We start from the raw sequence: 25,875 nt of genomic DNA on the forward strand, positions 1-25,875 counted from the left end.
CTTTTTGCACTTTCAAAACATGTACTTTACATATTTAGCAGAGGGACTATGCCCACTGGGGCAGTAATATTTAGACATTTGCAACTCTGACATCCATTTCAGGAGTAATTAACTAAGGAAATAACTATGTACAAAAGCACAGGAATCGTTATACAACAAGATGGGCAAACTGCATGTACTTACGGCAATTGTTTAGTATCCGGGTTTTCACGTGTTTTAATATGTTTCCAATGTGTTTTTAATGAATTGTATTTATACTGACAGTATACGTATATTTAATTTGCTCATTCGATTGAACGTTTTCCAGATTGTTAAATGCAAAAATGCTGCTATATGTAATCTGATGCAGAAACAAGACGATAGTCTGTTTTCTATTGTTATGCACTTGTCACTTTAAAAAAGAGGGGGGTTTGTAGATGCGTCATGTGATCAAGGCCTGCAAAGGACGAAATGCGTCATGGCGGCAAACTGAATCTGAAAAAATAAATCAATTTGCACAAAAGAAGTGGAGACCGCCCCTGTTTGTTCCATGCGATTAAGGAACTTTAAACAAGATTGCGAGTAATATATATATATATATATATATATATATCTATATATATATATATATCCAGACGAAATTGCACCCAAAGAGCGAAGAGCCACACAGGTAGGTTTCTATTCCTTTATTATGTTTGGGGTTGCAATCCACACAGGCAGGTACCAGACAACCAAAGGTTGTTTCGCCAACGCGTTTCAGGATACCCTTTCCCTTCTTCATGGCAATAGTGTGGTATTGTAGCGAGACTGTCTGTTTTCAAATGTTTTATATATATACATATATAACAGCTCTTACCCCTATCTATTCACCATGCCACATAATTCCACTACACAAATACACTACACACCACTCACTACCACCCCACATATTTCCACAACTAAAATTTCAGTTCAACCCACATAATTCCACTCCACACCACATACATCCACAACACTCCAAACAAAACACATAGGTACAAGACATTTACAACGCCAAAAGCTCTAACTCTCGCAAATGTGAGACCTCTTGCATTACAAATGCTTGGCTTTTTTTATAATCCAAACACACAGATCTGGAGCTTAGCTCCTACCTATTTGTTTTTTTCATCACCAAAAAGGCAAAGCTATCCACACAGTTCCACGCCACACAATTCAACTCCACACATTTCCATTTCACACAACATAATTCAACACCAAACTACATAATTTAACTTGACAACACACATACACAACACACCACATACATCCAATCCATACCACAAAATTCCACATCATGCGACAAAATTCAACAGCACACCATATAATTGAACACGAATCCACAACAATATACCATTCCACATAATTACACGCCATAACACACAATCCCCCTCAAAATAATTCCAGTACACTCAATAAATCATAATTACTATCCACATATTTCCACTGCACACCATGCCACATAATTCCACTACACAAATCAACTCCACGCCACACTATTCCACAACTAACAATTCCGTCCAACCCACATAATTCCAATACACACTACATACATACACTCTTAACACATGAGTAAAAGACATTTTCTTTTACAACGCCAATAGTTCTAACGCAAGTAAATGCGAGACCAATTTGCATTGCATAGGCTTGTTACATCTGGCATCACTGAGCGCCTCCCAGGTGGCCTTGTTCACGACTCCAGTAAACAGAAATAACCCAGTACCAGGTTTCGTTTTACGTTCCCTCTGGTGCCCCTAATACAGCAGCATCAGGAGCAGAAACACCGCTCTGCCTCAGGCTGCCTTTCACAAGAGGCCCACAGCCGAGATAAGATGGACCCTGGGCTCACCTGCAGTGCTGGGGCTGCGCTCACTGTCTCACGGAACCTGCAGCAAGCTCGCCAGTCAGTCGCACTGGGCACAGCGTGCTCCGAGCTCACTACAGTTGCCGAGTTGAAGATGCTCCGACGCGGCCTCACCTGCCGCGCACAGGGCGCGCATGCGCAGGAGACGGGTGCATGCGGGACGTACCCTTCTGTCACGCTCTCACTGTGTGCACCAAAGGAAGTGTGGAGACGGGCAGTTGGTATTTCCATTATTAATGCCTAACGTTAGCAGAATGTGTGAACTTTAGGTAGGGGCCTAAAAATGTAACTGCGTTCTGAAAACAGTGAGGGAAGCCATGGGGTCGCAACCGGTGTCTACCCCGACGTCAGTGTAGCGCTGCTCAACGTTCTGTTTAAGCGCTCTTGAATGGCCGCACTCACCGTACCAAGGCTGGGTAGCTTCGAACCGCCTGCCTCTTTAACCACTATCAGGCACTCCGTGCCCCTTTATCTCACTCGTACAGGTCCCTGGCTGCTTTACTTCTTTGGCACGGTTTCCCCCCCAGTCTTTCTCTTCCTGCTTTGCCCTTGTGTGTTTCTCTGTACCTTTATCTCTGTACATGTTTGTAGATGAAGATAAGCGCCGTCTACAAAACTGAGTACCTGAGCCTCCACCAGCCCAAATTAAGCACTGCTTGCCAGATTTTTCGTGACAGGAGCGGAGCAGGGCGATAATTCAGTATTTTTACGTGGCGCCGTGGCATTGTGAAGTGCAGGCGCTTAATTCCATTTTAAAGTACTTATTTCCCTTCTTGGTATAAAAACTGCCATTGTGCTTTCCATGAACTCAACAACATGGCGGAAATGCTGCTGTTGTTGCGCAGCGCGCTAGAGTGCCAGGAGAATGCGGCTTTTTCGAAGAACCTAGCCGATATTTTTTTGGGCCTGTAGAAGGTTCGCCCTGTGAACAATGTACCATCAAGGGTGTAAAATGTTCAATAGCGGTTGAGTTAAAAAAAAATTGCTTCCTGTACAGTGCAGATTACTGATCTAAACAACGCAATCGTCATTCGAGCCGGCCCATTAAATAGGTAATCTCACCCCCCCCGCCAAGACAGAAGTGGTTTGTCTTGGATATAATCTCTTTGTGAGTTTTTCACGAAGGCACCGAAGCAGCATTCCTATGAAGTGACACTCTTGGTTGTCTGGTTCCTGCCCGTGTGGATTGCAACCCCAAACATAATAAAGGAATAGAAACCTACCTGTGTGGCTCTTCACTCTTTGGGTGCAATTTTGTTTGGATTTATAAGTGGCTGGCGCCCCAGCCGCTAGAGAGCCCTGCCGCACAACAGCGGATTCAAGGAGAAGGGAGTCGTGGTCTCCAGTAATTGGAAGGTAGTCCGTGCTTGGGGTATTCATTGGACATCTGCAGGAGCAGGACTGTACACCTAACCCACTGTGGTTCTTTTAATTTGAATTTAAGAAATTTGACGAGACACGCTCTGTCCAGCGCAAAAAATTGACTCCCTGAACCAGAATGCCTCACAGGCGACGCCCATAAAGGCGGGAACAATTAATATAAGACATTAGAAAACAGACAGTCTTGCTACAATACCACACTATCGCCATGAAGAAGGGAAAGTGTATCCTGAAACGCGTCGGCGAAACAACTCTTGGTTGTCTGGTTCCTGCCAGTGTGGATTGCAGCCCGAAACACAATAAAGGAATAGAAACCTATCTGTATGGCTCTTCGCTCTTTGGGTGTAATTTCGCCACACAATTCAACTCCACACATTTCCATTTGACAATATAATTCAACACCAAACCACATAATTTAACTCGACAACACACATACACAACACACCACATACATCCAATCCATACCACAAAATTCCACATCATGAGACAAAATTCAACAGCACACCATATAATTAAACACGATTCCACAACAAGATACCATTCCACATAATTACACGCCATAACACACAATCCCACTCAACATTAATTCCAGTACACTCAATAAAACATAATTACTATCCACATTTTCCACTGCACACCATGCCACATAATTCCACTACACAAATCAACTCCACGCCACACTATTCCACAACTAACAATTACGTCCAACCCACATAATTCCAATACACACTACATACATACACTCTTAACACATGAGTAAAAGACATTTTCTTTTACAATGCCAATAGTTCTAACGCAAGCAAATGCGAGACCAATTTGCATTGCAAATGCTTGTTACATCTGGCATCACTGAGCGCCTCCCAGGTGGCCTTGTTCGCGACTCCAGTAAACAGAAATAACCCAGTACCAGGTTTCGTTTTACGTTCCCTCTGGTTCCCCTAATACGGCAGCATCAGGAGCAAAAACACCGCCCTGCCTCAGGCTGCCTTTCACAAGAGGCCCGCAGCCGCGTTAAGATGGACCCTGTGGATTGCAGCCCCAAACATAATAAAGGAATAGAAACCAACCTGTGTGACTCTTCGCTATTTGGGTGCAATTTTGTTTGGATTTATAAGCGGCTGGCGACCCAGCCGCTGTAGAGCACCGCCGCACAACAGCTGATTCAAGGACGGGAATCGTGGTCTCCAGTAATTGGAAGTTAGTCCGTGCTTGGGGTATTCACTGGCCATCTGCAGGAGCAGGACTGTACACCTAACCCACTGTGTTTTTTTTAATTTTAATTTAAGAAATTTGACAAGACACGCTCAGTGCAGCGCAAAAAATGGACTCTCTGAACCAGAATGCCTCACAGGCAACGCCCATAAAGGTGGGAACAATTAATATAAAACATTTGAAAACAGACAGTCTCGCTACAATACCACACTATCGCCAAGAAGAAGGGAAAGTGTATCCTGAAACGCGTCGGCGAAACAACTCTTGGTTGTCTGGTTCCTGTTGTGCAGTTCGGGTTCTTCAATTTTCCCCTACTACCACGGACAGAGAGATCTCGCAGTCACACACACACATACACATCATACGCTGGTGGGGCCCATAACACCAACATTCATTCCATCAATCTATCCGCACCTACTCAGAAGGGGAAAACACTTGGTTCCGAACCACACTGCTTCCCTTGATGGGAACTTCATCACTTTCCCTCTACTATCAAAACCCTCGCTTCTCTTCCCATCAAGGAAATATAGGTCAATGAATCATTTAGTTGGAATTAGCTTAATGACTCCTTAATTCTCTGAAATTATTCAATAATACATTTCAAATAAAGAACAACCCGACACATGAGTTCAATTAATATTTCTTTATCTAAACCAAATGCAGGTTAAATCCTAGTTAATACCTTTCATCTGTTGTCATATTTACCTATTCTGGCTAATTGTCGTTTTCTAAGTCAGAATCTGGTCCTCAGTCAAATCGTCAAAGTTCTGTTCTATCATGCAGAGTCACCGTCCTCTCTGTCTGCATAACATCAGGATACTGGAAATGATGAAGTCACGACGAACACCCACCTCTCTAGTCTACTATTATTTATACTAAAATTTACATTCCAAATGTTGCCATTGACATTTTCAGTGATTCTCATTGGTCAACTGAAATACATTCTAATGCATCAGGAAACATTCGATGTCGTTCCCACATATTAAAAGTTCCAAAACGAATGTATGGGAATATTAGCAATCCATAGTTCAGGTTGCAACAATTTCTGTTGAAGGGTTGGCCTTTCGCCCAGAGCAGCCTTGATGGGCACAGCGATGACAGTTCACCGGCAGGTCGCAGCTGCTGAAGTTTGTGCAGGCGCAATTCTCGCATTTCTCCTTTCCCTTCATCGGTATTACTTCATAAATGTCTGATTCAGTCGGCGGCCATTTTATAGCAGACCCAAATGGTTAACTTAAGCAAAGAAACACAAAAATCTTAATTAATACATTGAAATGGTTAAACAGTGTTATTTCCCTTGCTTGCTAATACCCATATGTGTGTGCATTTATCTAGCCATATGCAACGTTCAAAGCCATTAATACTTGTTTATTTAAGCATAATTCATGATAACATCACATAAGCAACGTTTATCCTATTAATAGGCATACAAACTTAGTTTACATATTATTTTAGCCATGCACAGCGATCCCACATGTATTCTCTCCGTTAATGAGGTTGATTAGTTTCCATTCAACAAACTGGTAATCATTATGATTAATTATTAATCGTTTTAATACAAACATACATAAATGGATTGGGTATATAAAAGGAAATCATTTTACCCGCTCCATCAATCCCCCCTTTGGTGATTTTATCACCATAAAACCCACAAATGTAATTTATTTTCCCCTTTTACAGAAATTCAAATGTTTTCTTGCTCAATTATAATTCTGTTTCCCCTTCATCTTCTCTTTTTGTTTTGTCATACATACTCTCCTTCCATTCTTCCAATTCTATTTCTTCAAAATCTCTTTCTTGTTTCTTTTCCTTCTTTTTAATAATTTCTCATCTAATTTTCTTTTTATTTCTTTTATGTCTGCAACACATACATCCTAGTCTAAGTATTAATAATATGAAAATTACACACGTTAATGGAAATAATATTTTCCCTAATATGGTACTACCTAATTTACCTAAGAAAGTCTTAATAGCAGCCATCTTATTACTAATTTTAGTCCAGATACTTTCAACCTCCAGTGGTACTATTTCATCATGCAATTCTGTAATATTGTTGATATAAACCTTTAGATCTTTGCTTTCATCAGGAATGTAAGTATAACAATGTTGAACTTTCAGCATTCCACAGACTCCACCATCTTTTGCCAATAAGATATCAAGGGCAAGTCGATTTTGCATTATCATAGCATGCATAGCAACCATTTCGGTGTTTACCAAAAGAAATCCTCCAGCGGTGCTTGTTGACAAGCGATCCACTATTGTTGACAATTTCCAAATATTATTTGCATTCAAAGATATTCCCACTGCTGGTATCAAGGCTCCAAAAATGTCACCTACAATTTCTAGCCAAGTTTCTCTTCTATTACGCATTAATAGGTTATTTTGTCCATTATTTTCTACTCTATCCATGTGAAAGATCTTTGGAAAGACAAGGCCAACATAACATGTGCCATACCAATGGTCAGGCAACCTGTAATAAGCCTTGTTCCCACAAATGTAGTACAATCCAGGAAAAACTGGATCCTCTCAGCCTCTAAATCCCCAGCCAGGTGCAATAAAATAGGTATCATGGCACTCACTAGTCCCGATATAATAATAATCATATTGGGATCTTTCCCTCATAATACATAATTTGCCTTTCTGTGGTGCATCTATAGCTATTGTTGGACTAGCTTCACTTTTCAGCTCCTCTTTTCCGTCTATGTCCCAAGCATTTTTCCTTGATTCATGTCCTTCTGCCTTTTTATGCATTCTTGATCTCCTTTCTTCAACCATATCTAAAAATGATTTTTCTTCTTTCTTCAAACTGCAAGTTAAATTGTTTCTAAAAATATATTCTAAGGTTAGTTCTTTAGTTTCTATAAAAATATCACCTAATACAGTAGCAGTTTTAGCAGGATTCAATTCATTATTCATGGGCAATTGTCCAAGAATGTTATCTATATTTGACAGATTATATTCTAATTTCCCTACTTGATAAAATATACTTGTTAAAACACTACATGTTATTCCATAAGTTGCTGGGAGGTGATGATAAGTCACTCCTTCTGAAACAGAGGCAGGCAACTGCATACATACGTAGCAATCCCTTACATCCATTGTTTTTACATATTCATACAACAATTTTTAAAACACATTGCTAGAAAAATCAGTTATAGACCTATCCTTGTGTATATGTTCAGTGCTTGTTTTAAATGGAACTACCTTTTGTGAACTCTTCACTATGTTAGTCATATTCTCTGTATGCCCTTCTAGAGTATCTAAAGTTACCTTGAAAGAGATCAATAGAGCGAGTACGCTCCAAAGAAGCATTAATAATCCTGTACAACAACAACACATTTTACACCATCTTCTCATAAAGGTGCATCTACTCTTGTTATCATCTATGTTAGCCATCTTGTTAAATTGACCGTGTCTTTTGACTTCTACTCCGCTCCTTGTTCTTTCACCTGAAAGAGCTAAGCACTTATCAGGTTAATCTTAGTCCTTCGATTTCTTATTCAATTTTTTATATTTTCTACCAAGACCTTCTTGAAATTACTCAGTTTGGCATCTCATCGTTTTTCCCTTCCTTCTCATCATCCACATACAGAAATTCCTGAATTTCCGCTTCTTCTCCAATATCGGATAGGATAACTCTCAGGATTTCCGCTGTTTCTTCTTCCTCCACCACTTTCAGTAAAGTCTCCTCTGGATTTCCTTGACTATCTACCTCTTCTCCTTGTTCAGGTAGTGCCACATACGTCCATTCAGGTGACTTATACTTCTGGTTTGGTTTTCTTGATCGTTTGTTTTCAGACACCTCTGTCTCTCCCTCTTTTTCTTTGAGCTGACTTGTCACTTCGTTCAGTTGTTCAGCTTTTGAGGGTTTAACTCGTGTCAATCGATATCTCAGTCTCTTTATTTTGTTTGGCCAAAGGTCTCCTTTAGCATTTCTTCTTAGTTTGCCTTCTTTATTGTTTCTTTCCTCGATCCAAGTTCTCTTTCTCAGAACTCGACCCTCTGGTATTTCGTTTTCACTGTCTTCAGATTATGTCTCGTTTGGCTTTTCTTTTTCAACAGTTTCTTTTTCCACCTCTTGTGTTTGCCCTACTTCTGTCCCTCCTCGAGTCTCCGACACGCAATCTTCCTGCTTGCTGCTTGTCCCTTCACCTGACTCAGTGTTGGATGTCCCTACACCTCCTCGGGGGTTTTCCGCAGAAATCTGTCCCTCTCTCTCTCTGTCCCTTCTTCCCCTTCAAGAATTTTCTCAGGTGGAACTTCTCTTACTCTTTCATCTGGTGTGAATGTCACTTCTGTTGAAATGTTCTTTTCTTTTCTCTTCTTTTTGTGTTCGCCACTGGCGTTTTGCTCGTCTCCAGAATCTGAACTTGTATCTGAAATCTGCAATCTTTTCCTCAGAATTTCTTCTCTTGGAGTCGGAGCTAGTCTTGGCTCCTTCTCCCCCCTTTCGGGATTTTCTTTTGTCTTTGAATTCTCGTTGTCTGAATCAGCACTCGATTCTGAATCATCAAAATATTCTTTTCCAATGCTGTCTGCTGGATTTGGAACTCTCAAAGTGTGACTTGCATGTATCCAATTTTTCAGTCCAGCACACTTCACAGCAGTTGTTGTGGTCAGGACAACTTGCCTTGGCCTTCCCCACCTTGGAACCAAGCAATTCCTTCTTCTGTGGACTTTTATTCTAACCCAGTCCCCTGGGCTCAGGTCATGGGCTGGTTTTCTTTCAAGGGTAGTGGCATCCGCTCCAACCTGGTGAAACACAGAATGGACTGCGTCAGCCAGGCCTTTACAGTAATCCAAAGCCATGTCATCAGTTATTGTCATCAATTTGTTGACTGGAACAAACACGTGTCTCATGGCCCGTCCCATGATAATTTCGTGGGGACTGAAACCTGTAGTTCTGTCTGGAGTAGATCTGATTGTCATCAAAACTAGAGGCAAGACATCAGGCCATTTCATTCCTGTGGCTAAACACATTTTCCCTATTCTGTTTTTGATCGTACCATTCATTTGTTCAACCACACCAGAAGCCTCTGGTCGATAGGCACAATGTAGTTTTTGTTGTACACTCAATGCTTCACAAATCAATCTCATGATTTAATTGTAAAAGTGTCCTCCTCTGTCTGATTCAATGGTCACTGGGAACCCGAACCTTGGGACGAATTCTCTTAACAATAGCTTTGCCACTGTTATTCCATCCTTTCTTCTTGTTGGGAATGCCTCCACCCACCTGGAGAACAGACAGACTATCACCAGAACATACCTCAACCTGTTACAAGGGGGCATCTCAATGAAATCTATTTGCATTCTGGTGAAAGGTCCTCCCTCTCGGCCTATTGTGCCTAGGTTCACTACTGTTTTCCTTCCAGGATTGTACTGCTGACATATCAGGCATCTTTGACAGAGACTCTCTGCTATCAACCTGAATTTTGCATTGTACCGGGTCTGCTTAAAGGCCCTTATCATGGCATCTCTCCCTAGATGTCCTTGGCCATGATACATCCGTGCCATGGTTGACATCAGGCATTACTGGTCTTCCATCCCGATAGACCCACACATGATCCTTTTACCTTGGTGCACAACCTGCTTTTACCCACTGTTTCATTTCTTCATCTCCTGCTTTATCCTGTAATTGTCTCACTTCTTCCCATGTTCCCACAACGTTAGTAAACATTAAGGAGCAAGAAAACATTCCCTTTTCCTTGGCCCTATTGATTGAATACTGGTTTCGGGCACAATACTGAGCCATGTCATTTGCATATCGATTCCCGGTAGCGATATAATCACTACCTTGACTATGAGCAGCACATTTTACGACCGCCAGTTCTTTGGGCAACTGTATTGCTTCAAGCAATTTTCCAACCACTTCTGCATTCTTTATAGGAGTTCCACTTGAGGTCAGGAAACCTCTCTGCAGCCAAAGTCATAGACAACTCCAAAGCCATACTGGCTGTCAGTTATCACAGTCACTCTCACATTCTTCCCAATTTTGCATGCCTTCGTCAATGCCACTAGTTCTGCTACTTGAGCGGATTTAACTCCTTTCAAGTGTGATGCTTCTACAACTGCTGCAACTGTGCATATTGCATATGCTGCACTCAACAATCCTTCATCCGTTCTCAAACAAGATCCATCCACAAACATCACATAATCACTTTCTGGCAATGGTAAATCTCTTATGTCTGGTCTGGGTTTCGTGCAAAAGTCAAGCACATCCAAGCAATCATGATCAACATCATCTCTTACCTCCACTCTCTCTCCATCTGGCAATAGTGTGGCTGGATTCACATTCACACATCTTTCCAGACTCACATTGGCTGCACCTAGAATGACCTTCTCATACTTAGTCAGCCGACTATGTGACATGAACTGTGTTCGGCTCCTTGTTAAAAGGATCGCCACATCATGAGGTACAAACACTCTCACTGGATATCCCATCACAATTCCTTCACTTTGCTCTAGGCTTCGGCATGTAGCAGCTACTGCTTTCAGACATCCGGGAAAACCTACAGCCACTGGATCTAGCATTGACGAGAAATATGCAACTGGTCTCCTCAAACTTCCATGTTTCTGTATTAACACTGAGAGTGCACATCCATTTCTCTCACTGCAGTACAACTCAAACTCTTTCTCATAGTCTGGCATACTCAAAGCTGGGGCTTCACAAAGGCTGTCCTGTAATTGTCTAAATGCTGCCAATTCTTCTTTGTTCAATTCAAGGGGGTCTTTAACCTCACTCTTTGTCAGCTTTACCAATGGTTTGGCAATCAGGGAAAAGTTACTTATCCACTGACGACAATAGCCAACCATCCCTAGGAACATTCTCACTTCTCTTTGTGTCATTGGGGCTCTCATTCCTCTGATAATTCTGATTCTGTCTATTGTTACTTTTCTCAGCCCTTTTTCAATGTTATGTCCTAGGTATTGTACTTCCTTTTTGCAGAATTGCAATTTTGTCGGAGATACTTTTAGTCCTCCATCTGCCAAACGGTTCAGCAAAGCTATCGTGTCTGTCTCACAAACCTCACGCGTCTTTGATGCCACCAGTAGGTCATCGATGTATTGGACCAAAACTGAATTTTCAGGCATTATTAGACTTTCCAGAGATTTCTTCAGCAACTGATTGAATTTTGAGGGGCTCTCTGTGTACCCCTGTGGGATTCGGCACCAGGCCAAAATACGCTCTCCAAACCAGAAAGCAAAAATCGGCTGGCTGTCATGATACAACGGAATGGAAAAGATAGCATGACACAAATCAATTACTGTGTACCATTCTGCATCATGGGGAATCTGATACAAAATCACTGATGGATTTGGAACAATGGGACAACATGACACAACAATTTTGATAATCTTTCTCAAATCCTGCACAATTCTGAACTTTCCATTAGGCTTCTTCCGTCCCATTATAGGTGAGTTACATGGACTGCTCATTATTTCCCTCAAAACTCCTTGCTGAATCATTTTCTCAATTAAAGGTATCACTCCTTATTTCAGGTGTCAGTCTGTATTGTGGAATGTTTGGATAAACTACTCCTTCTTTTAATGTAATTTTTACTGGATTTATATTTCTCATAAGGCCTACATCTTCTCTAGTAAAATCCCAGACTCCTGCTTTCACAGACTGTTTCAATTCTTTGGGCAATTCATCTGGATTAAATACTGCATATGTTCCAATAGTTTCACATTCTCTGTTAGCTATCGTCATTTTGTACAATACATCCTCATCTGGTGTTTCAAAGGCTAGTCCATCTGGAGTACAAAATATAGTGCAGTTCATCTTGCACAGTAGGTCCCTACCTAGCAAATTTACAGGACTGGTGTCACACACCACAAATCGGTGCATGTCAGAAAATTTCCCTATTTTAACCTTTACTGGTTCTGTAAGGTATGTCCTAATCTGGGTGTTTGACACCCCAACTACTTGGATTGTTTCATCCGAAAGAGGAAGATTCTTTACATCTGCTGACCTGACAGTTGATCGCGTAGCTCCGGTGTCTACTAGAAAAGTAATGTTTTCATCATTAACTTTCCCATCCACAAATGGTCCTGTCTGATCTATTTCTAGAGTTGCGCCAAGCACGCACTCTTCTCCTCTCTTCGGCACCGTCAATAATTCTCCTCTGAATCACTCTCGTCATTTCGCAGCCAATATTGTGAAACAGCGCTTGCGCGTTGCGGTTTGTTTACCTGTTCTTTATTGTAGAATCCCACTTCTTTGCTATATTTCTGGGTATTTCTGCTTTGCGGTAATGGCGGTTTTGGCACCTGATTCTGTGGATTAACAGCCTTCTGCTGCTGCTGCAGTTGGCCACTCACCTCACACTGCACCTGTGGATTCAATGATGGATTTTCATTATTAGTACTTGGTGGATATTTACACTCGGATTTCCAATGCCCTAACCTACCGCAATTGTGGCATGGAAACTTCTTTTTAGCTTCTTCTATATTACCTTTCCCCTTTCCTGGGCCAAATCTCGGTTTGTTTCCTGGGTTATTGGCTTGTTCGACTAACTGAGCTTCCTGTCTTTCAGCAACTTTCACTTGTGCCCACATTGCCTTTTCCTTTAGTTTTCGCTGCTTTGCCTCAATCTCATCACTAAAGTATTTGGCATGTCTCAGGATTTCGTCAATTTTCTTGTTTTGCCAATCGACTGTGTGCTGCTTTATCATTTCACTAATTTCGGGACGTAAACCATACACAAATCTGTACACAAAATAACTCAGATCCTTTTCACCAAGATTCTCATCTCCACTAAACTGCTTGAAGGCTAGTATTAGTCTTTCATAGTAAGCATGAACTGATTCTTTCACTTCCTGATGTGTTCGATCTATTTTTACCCAATCTGTTTCTTTGGGAGGCACTTTGTTTTTCAAAAATACCATAACTTGTTCATATTTCTTCATTACCTCGGAGTCTGGTGCTCCTGTTTTGGGATCTCTTGGGTATTCTTTAGCTGGCCAATCTATGACTATTTTGCATTCTGCCCATAAGTCTGCTGGCACTATTATATCAAATAGGCTATTTAGATCAATCCACAGTACCTTTGACAGCTTAACAAACCTGTCCACCTGTCTGTACCACTCGACGGTCTTTTCTCGCAATCGAGGGAAGTCATTTGTAAATGACAAAATGTCCTGTCTTGTCCATGGGACATGCACATATCCCCCTCCTGGAATCTCTCTCATGGGAAACTCTGTCACTACCTTCCCCTTTTCTCTCACAGGAAATGCTGGGAAAGTTCTGTCTGAGGTATCATCTCGCTTTCTATACCATCTACTTTTCCATTTGTCCACATCTCCCCATTTTCTTAACAATGTGATTATGTCCTTAACCTGCCCTATTCGTCCTGTAGTGTTCAGGTTTTCAATATCTTTGTCCGGTAAGGCTTTTGTAAAGCTTTCACCTTTTCCATGTCAATTCCCATTTCACTTGCTATTTCTTCTAACCTGTCATGTAAATTCTTTGCTCTCCAAGTGACAATCTTATATAAGAACAACAGCTCCTCATCCTGGTAATTTTTCAGTTTTTCTGTGGAGATTGTCCCTACTATTAATTCTTCTAACACCATGCGTAATTTCGCCACATCAATTGTTTGGGATTCCTTTTCTTTCCCTTGCAAGCCCTTCAGCCATTCGCTCAATTCGTCTGTAGTTATACCTACTGATTTTTCTACATTCCCTTGTTCTGTCATTCTTTGTGGTTCTAATATTGGTCCCCCTACTATTCTGTTTCTTTCTACAGAATCAGGACTATAAAACGGGTTATTTGACACATTTGGTTCACCTTCACTCATTGTGTGTCTCCAAGAATTCTCCCTTGCTCTCATTAGGGTTTGTTCCGCTTGTCTATTGCTTACATACGGAACTGTTAGACCATGCTACTTTCTTTCTGTTTTTCAAAAATGGGCATAACCGGACCTATGGTTACAGGGACTGTAACTGCTTCTAAATTTTTGGTCAATTCTCTTATTTTCTCTGTTAGTTCTAACGTGGTTTTTGCTAATTCCCTGGAATTTTCACTTTCAGCCGTATTTTCCATCTCTTCCTCTCTTTCCCTAAGAGAATTTCTTCTCTTCACCTCTGGAGTCGTAACCTCTGTTTTGATGATTCGCAGAGTTTCCTTCACTGGAGTACCTGAGGTTAGTATCTATGATTCCTGTCTGTACGGCGGTGGGTTTTTGTAAAACATATCATCTAGGACATCATCCTCTGATTCATTTGCTCCATACCTTCTAGGTTCTATATTATGTCTTTTTTCTATACATTTCCTTCCTTCATTTTCTCCTGCAGCTCTTACGGGAATCAGTCCTTCAGTCATACTTGCGTCTCGCCACCTTCTCATTCGATCACAATGAGATTCACGATCATTTGGCCGTCCAAACATATATCTATATCTACTGCCATTTCTCTGTTTTTCTCGCTCATGCATCTCATCTTCCCACTCAGTCAAAGCCTCAAACTGTGTCGGTCTAGGCCGTGGATCTAAGCTCATCATTCTCTCCCTCAGGTTCCTTAAAATTGCCAAATTAAACGACCCATTTTCTGGGAATGCTAAAACTCCGTCTTCCCTTGTGTACTTCGCCCAATTGTCTAACCAAATGCAAGTATGGTATCCATATTTCGCAACCATGAAGGATGCGGGGGGTTTTGTCAGAGGAAGTAACTGTCCTTCCCTTTTCACAATCTCTTTGTCTTTCACAAACCATCCTTTTATTTTACTAAACAAGGATTTTTTCTTCTTCTCTGCTGAATGATAATACATTTTCCTTTTTCCCGTGAAACCTTAGTCTTTTTCTTCAACTGTACGATCTTTAGTCCAATAGCAGCGTGACTCTCACTAACGCACCAATCCTGGAGCGTCGACGTCACTGTCACAATCCTCAAATCCCAGCGCGACTCTCACTAACGCACCAATCCTGGAGCGTCTACGTCACCCTGTACTTCTCCAATCCTAGCGCGGCTTTACACTAACGTACCAATCCAGAGCGTTTTACACTTCTGACTAGCTGTCCAATCCCAGCGCGGTCTTTCTGACGTCACCAGTCGCTGCGGCAGCTCCTACTCCTAACTCCTGTCTCCAGTCTTCCCCTCCTTTACAAGACTACTCGGTAGTCTTTGTTTCAATTTTTACAAAACCGTTAGTTACAACATATAAACATCTCCATTGTCTGCTTCGCTAACCACAGTATAGCAATAGACCTTTCTCACGAGAATCCTGTTTTTCCCGAGAGCAGCGCTTACCTCTGCCCTACTATAGAATCGTTACTTCCGTTGATAAAGTAGCACATCCCTCTACTTCACCCTTCTATCAAGCATCAATTAACTGTTTCTCCAGAATTAAGACACATAGTTGGAAACGCAATGCTCCTGAGAAATAAAACCAGAGTTTCACAATTAACCCGAATGCTATTTCATTCACGCACTTTCACACAAGAATATGTAGTACATTCACACAGAATTCTGTCTTTCACGAGAACAGCGAACAGACTGTCCTACCACAGAATTATGACATACGTTAACAAAGCAGCGCTTACCTCAACTTTGTCCTTCTAACAAGCTCAGAGAACACCTGCTACCTTTCCAGTGATAAGCGTTATCGGTATGCCAATTGGTTTCCTGGTACTTAAAGACCAAAATTTCACAGGTACCCTTCGCTATCATACACACTCTTTTCACACAGACATGTCTCTAACGGCAACATACGACGATGTCACCAAATCGAACCCAAACAATGTGACGCGCAACTTCAATTGTTACACGCTTTTCCCTGTGTACCTACAGGGCCAAAAATTCTGTCTTTCCCGAGAGCAGCGTTTTCTTTTCTCTGCCCTACTACGGAACTGTTACCGACTTCCTACATCCCAGAAGTCGTACAAACTACATAAAACTCAATACGACTTCAACATATAGCGTTAGTACATATATCAATACCAATCAATAATCGATAAGCTATAAACATGCCAAAATCATTAAACCAAAACAATAACAAGCATTGGCATAGCCAATAGGTCTCGCCTTTGGGACCTTATAAGTATTTAAATATGCAGCACAATATCCTTAGTGCAACATCAACTGTTGAAAGCTAAACACTTATAAGGTCCCAAAGGCGAGACCTTTTGGCTATGCCAATGCTTGTTCTGATGTTGGATGCACTGGGCATAAAGCCTGTCATCCGCACATGCCTTTGCGGCATAAAGAAGGTAAATCAAGCAATGTGACTGACGCTCTTTATTTCTGTCAGCCTACTTTGTTGTGCCACTGTGCAGATTCCGTGATCACAAATCCTGCCCGTGCCTGTCAACGGGCGGCTGGGACATATGGAGTGCACGTAATGCCTTAATAAAATATTTCCCAAACCTACCTTCAGGTCGAGTTTGCGCTATATAAAATTAGTAAGAGCAATTTACATATGCATTAAGTAGATGTAACGGATAATTTCCGGTAAATACATTTATTTAAGGTATTCATTTGAAAAATGTAGTCTGCTTTTGTTTTGAACGTTGTGGCACCGGGACCAACAAAGCCCCGGAATAACTGTGTGATCGCTGGCAGGAGTGCTAAGTTATGCCACACACATAGTGAAGGTAAGGGGCTAGCGGCACGGCATACTTCCTTCGTACACCCAGTGCAGGCAGGGCCATCAATACTGCACACTTTGCACAGTTGTGCTGAAAGGGCACAAATACATTTGTTTTCGCCTGCCTCCAATGGAAAGCTGGACATGGAAGAAGCCCGGCATTGTTAGCACCACTTCTTCTGTGCGAGGAGGAGACACGGCCGTGCAGAGCTCATTAGAACATATTTTTTAAAACATGTACATGGGAATTATGCCCTGCTTTTTCTGATGTTGGCTGCGCTAGGCAGAAAGCCTGTCATCAGCACATGCCTTGGCGACATAAAGAAGGTAAATAAAGCCATCTGACTGACGCTCTTTATTTCTGTCAGCCTACTTTGTTGTGCCACTGTGCATATTTCGTGATCACAAATCCTGCCCGTGCCTGTCAGCGGGTGGCTGGGACATATGGACTGCACGTAATGCCAAACCTACCTTCAGGTCGTGTTTGCGCTATATAAAATTAGTAAGAGCAATTTCCATGTGCATTAAGTTGGTGTAACAGGTAATTTCCTGCCAAAACATTTATTTGTGGTATTCATTCAAAAAATGTAGTCTGCATTTGTTGGGAACGTTATGACACCGGTACAAACAAAGCCCCGGAATATCTGTGTGATCGCTGGCAGTTGCGCTAAGTTAGGCCACACACATAGGGAAGGAAAACAAATGATCACAAATCATGCCCATGCCAGTCAGCGGGAGGCTGGGACACGTGGCTGCAGGCGAGGGAAAGCCACCGACAGTTGATCCTGTGAATTGTTTCGGTCTTTCATCCACTTAAATATGTAAATGTAGGCGGCGCCAGTTTGTATTAAAGGAATGGCTCTGCAGGATATCGCGACCTGTGTTTAAGATAAGGTGTGCTGTTTGAGGGGTTGGAGGGGGGTCGCTAAAGGAAGAGGCAGCTGAACATTTTTGTTTTATTTCACCGCCATTAAAGTTAACCAAGCGCGCACGCAAAGAACTGTGAGAGATGAAGACAATTTGGGTGTCATTAAAGAAAACAAACACGCGCGCAATTTTTTTTTAAAGCAGTTCGAGTTTGTTTCACCACCATCTAAAGCGCATTGTTATCATAAAGTGCTTTGTGAACGTTGTTGTCTGCCTACAAGTAATAAGCAAAGAACTGTGAAAGCTGAACACAGTTCTGGTATATTTCACCGGCATTAAATAAAACCAAGTGCGCACGCAAACAACTGTGAAAGATGAAGATAATTCGGGCGCCATTAAAGAAAACAAACATGCGCATAAAACTATGTTAAAGCAGTAAGCAGTTCGGGTTTGTTTCACCACCGCGCAAAAAAATGTTAAAGCAGTAAGCAATTCGGGTTTGTTTCACTGCCACCGAAAAAAAATGTTAAAACGAAAGTAATAGCGATCGCGATCAAAGCGAAAGTGATCGCGATCGCTTGGACGGGAGCGCTGTGTGGCAAGCACGTGAGCGGTGCGCGCGCAGCAGTGATTGGCGGCTGCGCGCGTGCACGATCACGTGCACTGAAGCTTTAGGCCACAGGCAGCACTACAAAATGTCTCTCCGAGCCAGCGCATGCGCTTGCCTCAGCGAGACCTAAAAACCATCTCTAGCTTCCAGAAAAACTGGTGCAGTTCAGGTTCTTCAATTTTTCCCTACTACCACGGACAGAGAGATCTCGCAGTCACACACACACACACACACACACACATCATACGCTGGTGGGGCCCTTAACACCAACATTCATTCCATCAATCTATCCGCACCTACTCAGAAGGGAAAAACATTTGGTTCCGAACCACACTGCTTCCCTTGATGGGAACTTTATCACTTTCCCTCTACTATCAAAACCCTCGCTTCTCTTCCCATCAAGGAAATATAGGTCAATAAATCATTTAGTTGGAAATAGCTTAATGACTCCTTAATTCTCTAAAATTATTCAATAATACATTTCAAATAAAGAACAACCCGACACATGAGTTCAATTAATATTTCTTTATCTAAATCAAATGCAGGTTAAATCCTAGTTAATAACTTTAATCTGTTGTCATATTTACCTATTCTGGCTAATTGTCGTTTTCTAAGTCAGAATCTGGTCCTCAGTCAAATCGTCAAAGTTCTGTTCTATCATGCAGAGTCACCGTCCTCTCTGTCTGCATAACATCAGGATACTGGAAATGATGAAGTCACGACGAACACCCACCTCTCTAGTCTACTATTATTTATAATAAAATTTACATTCCAAATGTTGCCATTGACATTTTCAGTGATTCTCATTGGTCAACTGAAATACATTCTAATGCATCAGGAAACATTAGTTGTCGTTCCTACATATTAAAAGTTCCAAAACGAATGTATGGGAATATTAGCAATCCATAGTTCAGGTTGCAACAATTTCTGTTGAAGGGTTGGCCTTTCGCCCGGAGCAGCCTTGATGGGCACAGCGATGACAGTTCACCGGCAGGTCGCAACTGCTGAAGTTTGCGCAGGCGCATTTCTCGCATTTCTCCTTTCCCTTCATCGGTATTACTTCATAAATGCCTGATTCAGTCGGTGGCCATTTTATAGCAGGCCCAAATGGTTAACTTAAGCAAAGAAACATAAAAAACTTAATTAATACATTGAAATGGTTAAACAGTGTTATTTCCCTTGCTAATACCCATACGTGTGTGCATTTACCTAGCTATATGCAACGTTCAAAGCCATTAATACTTGTTTATTTAAGCATAATTCACGATAACATCACATAAGCAACGTTTATCCTATTAATATGCATACAAACTTAGTTTACATATTATTTTAGCCATGCACAGCAATCCCACATGTATTCTCTCGGTTAATAAGGTTGATTAGTTTCCATTCAACAAACTTAATTATTATGATTACTTATTAATCGTTTTAATACAAACATACATAAATGGATTGGGTATATAAAAGGAAAACATTTTACCCGCTCCATCACCTGCCCGTGTGGATTGCATCCCGAAACATAATATAGGAATAGAAACCTACCTGTGTGGCTCCTTGGGTGCAATTTCGTTTGGAGATTATATATATATATATATATAACCTACTGGCAGTCGCCAGTAGGTAGTTATAGTTAGGACTTATTTTCCATAGGAAATCCGCAACATTCTATTTGGAATAATGTTGGTGCCGAATGACGAATCTTCGCAAAATTTTCCAAACTTTTGGCCAGCTCCGGTCCGCTCCTATCCTGAATATTTCACGGTGATTCGTCAAGCGGGGGCCGAGAAAAAAGGGGGGTCCCAAAACGCATTTTCCCCATAGGACCTGTTGACGCAGCTACAGCCCCAACTGCTGAACGGAATTACACCAGATTTGGCAAAGAGGTAGTCCTCAGTTCAGACTTGTGCCTTTTGCTTAAATGGTGTAAATCCGTTCAGTAGTTCCTGAGAAAATTAGAGTTAAAAAGATAGATATATCTGGGCAGAGCCTAACCACACATCTCATCGTGAGATCTGATTGGCTGTCAGTACTTCATCCAAGAAGTGTTGGCAGCCATCTTGGGACCAATATACATGATAGCACCTCATTAAAAAGCATTGCAGTTAATATAAGGTTTTAAGACTTTAGTTACATTATAAATAATTTGTTGATGGTACCATACTCATTTTAGGACTTGTGGTGTGTTCTAAGGTATTTTTACCATGTGAAAAAGCCTTCTGCTGTGATATCATGAATCATGTTTGAGAGAAAACTATTTTCTCATGCTTTTCCCACAGAGGTTTGGAAGGTGATCTATAAGCTAAACTGAGAGCATATTTTCTGTAAATTCGCATTATCTTTCTCAGTCATGTGAGAATGAAGTCTGACATTCTCAGTAAAACATGTACATCCAACAAGGGCAGAGACTGTCAGTTGATTCCTTTGTGTTCTACTGCAGCTTCCCAGAGTGTTCTAAAGAACAACTAGAGCACTAACAGTCCTACTTATGACAAACGTATTGCACACCTGAAGCCATCTTGATTGGAATAAAGTGGTAAATCTTAAAACATTTAATATAAAAAGGAACAAAATGAGGGCGTTCATTTTGCCATAGAAAGTATGATTAGTGCTGCAGAAAGAAAAATTAGGGCACATTTTAAGTGACTTCTTAAATCCTCTTCTATTTCATTAAAAACTTCTGACATGCAGACTGAAACATGCACTTTCAATACCAGCAGCAGACTTCCCTGGTGAGCAGTAGCTTTACTATACAGTGATCTAATAAGCAACTAGAGTGCTAACATTCTGAATTTATGGCAAATGTGTGACACATCTGAATGCCTTCTTGATGGAATCAAAGTAAAAAACTGAAAGTATTTCCTACTGAGGAGACTGTAGTAAATGAGGAAATTAGGAAACTTCATAACAAATAAGTCTCCCAAAATGGCCACCAGAGACAAAAGAGCCCAAATGTAGCCCAAATATCACCCAGATGTAACCCAAGTATAGCCCAATGACAGAATGTCCCAGAGTGTTCTAACGAACAACTAGAGCGCTAACAGTCTTACTTATGACAAAAGTATGGCACACCTGAAGCCATCTTGATTGGAATAAAGTGGTAACACTTCAAAACATTTAATTTACAAAGGAACAAAATGAGGGGGTTCATTTTGCCATAGAAATTATGATTAGTGCTGCCGAAAGAAAAATTAGGGCACATTTTGACTTCTCAATTCCTCTTCTATTTCATAAACAAAATTCTGACATGCAGACTGAAACATGCACTTTGAATACCAGCAGCAGACTTCCCTGGTGAGCAGTAGCTTTACTACAGTGATCTAATGAGCAACTAGAGTGCTAACATTCAGAATTTATGGCAAATGTGTGACACATCTGAATGCCTTCTTGATGTAATCAAAGTAAAAAACTGAAAGTATTTCCTACTGAGGAGACTGCAGTAAATGAGGGAATTAGGAAACATCATAACAAATAAATCTCCCAAGATGGCCACCAGAGACAAAAGAGCCCAAATGTAGCCCAAATATCACCCAGATGTAGCCCAAGTATAGCCCAATGACAGAATGTCCCAGAATGTTCTTAAGAACAACTAGAGCTCTTACTGTCTTACTTATGACAAAAGAATGGCACACCTGAAGCCATCTTGATTGGAATAAACTGGTAACACTTAAAACATTTAATTTAAAAAAGAACACAACGAGGTGGTTCATTTTGCCATATAAATTATGATTAGTGCTGAAGAAAGAAAAATTAGGGCACATTTTGAGTGACTTCTCAAATCCTCTTCTATTTCATTAAAAAATTCTGATATGCAGACTGAAACATGCACTTTTAATACCAGCAGCAGACTTCCATGGTGAGCAGTAGCTTTACTACAGTGATCTAATGAGCAACTAGAGTGCTAACGTTCAGAATTTATGGCAAATGTGTGACATATCTGAATACCTTCTTGATGGAATCAAAGTAAAAAACTGAAAGCATTTCCTACTGAGGAGACGGCAGTAAATGAGGAAATTAGGAAACTTCATAACAAATAAATCTCCCAAGATGCCCACCAGAGACAAAAGAGCCCAAATGCAGCACAAATATCACCCAGATGTAGCCCAATGACAGAAGTGTGCAAAACACTTATTTTTGTGTATTTGCAGTTTTATATAGTGCAGACTTGTCAAGTATTGGAGTGCTTTACATGAGCATTGGTTACATCACACAAGATCAAATTCGTTTTGGTTGTAGACGTGGGGAGATTAAGTGATTTGACCAGAATCACAGAATGTTGAGCTGAAGCAGAAACTCCAATCTGGTTCCCCAGTTGCAAAGTCTGCAGCTCCGGAAGTAACACCACATCCTCTCCCCTAGATGCAACATTTAATCAAGTGGTCAACTGGATAAAAAAACAAAGATTACAAATAATTTAAAAGTTCTTTGTCGATATTTGAAAACTCAGAAAATATGTCCTAATTTTAGTTTTTTAGAGCGCTAACCATAATTTTGATGCAAATAAGACCCTCTCAGATATGTAATTTCTAAAGGAAATGCTCTAGGTATTACAGTTTTGATTACATCAAGATGACGTCAGGCGTTCCACACTTTTGTAATAAATATAGAATGTTAGCAATCTAGTTGTTCATTGGGATACTGTTGAGAGGCAGAGGCCAGGTGCACGGACTCTGAAAATTGAAGGCAGGTAGGACAGTGCAGAGGCAACAATTTGACCACACTGGGCAGGCAGGACGGGCAGTGGCAGCACAACAGACTATGGAGGGCAGTGGAAAGGGGGGCAGGGGCAACAAACCAACAATACAGGACTGGCAAGAGAGGCTGTGGCAATATAATAGACCATTGTGGGCAAAAGGAAGAGGCAGTGGTAGTACAACCATACATGCCAACAGACCAGTTTCAGCCAAGAAACGTCCAATGTTTTTAAGCTCAAATGGGCTTTATTTGATCTGTCTCCTATCTGCAAGTTCAAAATGTTCGCAAGTATGGTACATTGGATCATGGTAGGCAGGAGGAATTGGGGTAGGGACATGGACTCGGATAACAGAGGACAAGAGGGACATGGAGAGGTGCACCAAACTGACCCTACAGGGCAGGCATCAGGGTTTGCAGCAGCACAATACACCACACAGGGCATGCGGGACGGGAGTGAAGCACAACAATCCATAGAAAGCAAAAGGGAGGGGACAGGACCATGCACATGGACAACAGAGAACAGAGGGGAAAGAGGCAATGGTAGCTAGCTGACCATAATGGACAGACAGGAGAGAAAGCTGCAGCATAACAGACCATAAAGGGCAGGAGGGACGGGTCAGGGGCATTACAATGGAACAGACAAGCCAGGAGGGAGGGAATAGGAGTCCGCACATGGAAACAGAGGGCTGGGGGCAAGGGGGCAGGGCTGGAGCAGCAAGATGACCATAGAGGCACTAGAAACAAGACACACCATGTAGAGCAACAGTGAGACTATGATGGCATACACACAGACCATGGAGGGAAGGTGGGAGCGGGTCAGGGGCAGCTAGCTGACCACACAGGGAAGGTGGGAGGGGCCATGGCAGCACAGAAGACCATGCATAGCAATCAGGAGGGTTAGTGGCAGCACAATGGCTATGATGGGCAAGAAGGAGGGTGCAGGGACATGCACAAAGGACCATGGAGGATAGAAGGGAGGGTCAGGACCTGGGCACAGACAAGAGAGTTCAGGGGAAGGGGCCTCACAACAGACCGCGCGGGGCAGGCAGGAGGAGCAGTTGCAGCACAACAGACCAGGGAGGGCAGAAGGGTGTGGCAGTAAAATGGACCATGGAGGGCAGGAGGAAGGGGATAGGGGCATGGCATGTGGACAGGCAGGGTGGAGGTGGCAGGGACAGGTTACAGTCATCTGACAATGCTAGGCAGGTGGGAGGGGAGTGGCAGCTCAACAGAACACTCAGAGTAGATAGGAGTGGCAGGTCCATGGAACATGGTGGGCAAAAAGGATGGAGCAGGGGCATGCACAAAGACATCGGAGGGCAGGGGGAAGGAGAATAGGGGCAGCAAGCTAAGCACAGAGGCTAAGCAGGAAGTCAATGATGGGCCATAGATTTGGGCAATGGAGGGCAGGAGGAGTGGACTGGTACATCATGCTAAATGGAGGGCAGTGGCAGCACATCAGACCATGCATGGCAGGAGGGAGGAGGCTAGTCCATGGATTCAGACAACAGAGGATAGGGAGGAGGTGGATGGGGCAGCAAGCTAACTGTTCAGAGAAGGTGGTATTAGGAACTTTATTGTTTTTAAAATGTGTGTCTGTGCGAACTACTTAAAATATGAACAAGTATGCAGCATAATCTCACTTTTATTCAGGAAGAAGAGGACGTTTGTGACTGTGACTCTGGGCTCACTTGGCAGAAACACCCCTGACCCTCCACCCCCATCGCAAAATGTAATGCCCGTGAAAAGGGTAGGTGGACGCAGTGTTATATAGAACATAGTCCTGAGAGCACGACTGAAAATGAAAACTAGATATAGTATATGGTATAAACTATGCACCAAAAAGTGTGATATAAGATGAACCAGGGCGTGAAATATAATATGCAATACATTGTGCGCAATGACAGATTCATTGGAGAGCGCGAGATAGCACAGGCACTAGCGCGTGCTATGCGATATGCGCCTTGGAGTGTAATATGCACAGGGCAGTGTTGTGTAACCTAACTAGTCTCTAAAGTTGTAATATAAAATATGTGCTGGGGAGTGTAATGTTGCATATGCACTGTGACAAAGATATGGATCCAAGATTGTAATATGTATGGCATAGCGCTGTGCGTTATAACATAGGCATCGAGGAAGGCACGTTAGATGGGGCAAAATTACCCGTGCGAAGGCAAGTGTGGCATGACATATTCACGGGGTGGTGTTACAGTGCACATGGGCTAGAGAGTGTGATAGCATACATACTAGCTGGTGGAATACAACACAGAGGTGTGTGGCACTCGGCGGGCACTGGTGGGTGTAACACAGCATTGGGCTCAGCCAAGAGCACGCGGTGACTCTCAAGTAAGGTTCGTCTCCTTTCCAGAGAGTAAAATAAAAAGTATTACACATCCGGCGGTGGATGTGTGTTTTATTAACCGTGAGGGGGGTTTCTTGCATAGTTTGGTCGAATTTTTGTCGAATCCCCTTTGAATGGCTTGGTGTGCGTGTGTATTAACCCCTTCGATGCTCATGATGGAATGGTTCCGTCATGAGCATCGGTGCCCCTGTGCTCATGACGGAACCATTCCGTCATGAGGCCAGGGGCACGAAATCCCTCTGCTACAGACAGCAGAGGGATTTCTATTTAATCCCTTTGACCTTGGGAGCTGGGGAAGAGCTTCCCCAGCT

At 42.1% G+C, this 25,875-nt stretch overlaps 1 protein-coding gene across 3 annotated transcripts in view; it reads right to left on the minus strand.

Annotated features, from left to right (window-relative positions):
* Positions 1-25,875, minus strand: part of LOC146813813 (beta-1,3-galactosyltransferase 2-like) — a 139,882-nt gene that overhangs the window by 98,432 nt on the left and 15,575 nt on the right. The window contains exon 2 of one of the 3 annotated variants that reach the window (XR_014962903.1): positions 19,217-19,625. The exons of the other annotated variants lie outside the window; for them this stretch is intronic. The gene's annotated coding sequence lies outside the window, so the exon portion shown is untranslated. Of the gene's footprint in view, positions 1-19,216; positions 19,626-25,875 lie in introns of those variants that run through there. 3 annotated transcript variants of the gene reach the window in all.

Source organism: Triturus cristatus, chromosome 6 (genome assembly GCF_964204655.1).
Source record: "Triturus cristatus chromosome 6, aTriCri1.1, whole genome shotgun sequence".
Classification (NCBI taxonomy): Eukaryota; Metazoa; Chordata; class Amphibia; order Caudata; family Salamandridae; genus Triturus; species Triturus cristatus.